This window comes from Penaeus monodon, chromosome 29 (assembly GCF_015228065.2).
Source record: "Penaeus monodon isolate SGIC_2016 chromosome 29, NSTDA_Pmon_1, whole genome shotgun sequence".
Lineage (NCBI taxonomy): Eukaryota > Metazoa > Arthropoda > Malacostraca > Decapoda > Penaeidae > Penaeus > Penaeus monodon.
In genome coordinates, this window is record NC_051414.1 from 30,794,269 (window position 1) to 30,794,561 (window position 293).

Genomic DNA, 293 nt, shown 5'->3' on the forward strand with positions numbered 1-293 from the left:
GCCCAGCACCACTCCCCATACACAGCCTCGCCATTGTTTAATTCCCGATCAGCAAACAAAGGAAGTGCTTGAGGAGTCGGGAGAACACTTGAGGTTACGCAAGCAGACGTGACGAGGTACGAGTCTCTTGGTGGATTTGGTTCCGATTTCCTCGTCTGCCTTTGTGTTCCTCGCTGTTTGCTTTTGTTCGCGGCCGAGTGTTTGTTGCTTTTATAGAGGTCTATTTTTTTTTTAGGTTATATGCTGTGGTTCTATCGGTGATGTGGATTGAGGTTTTGTGTGTTCTGTACAGC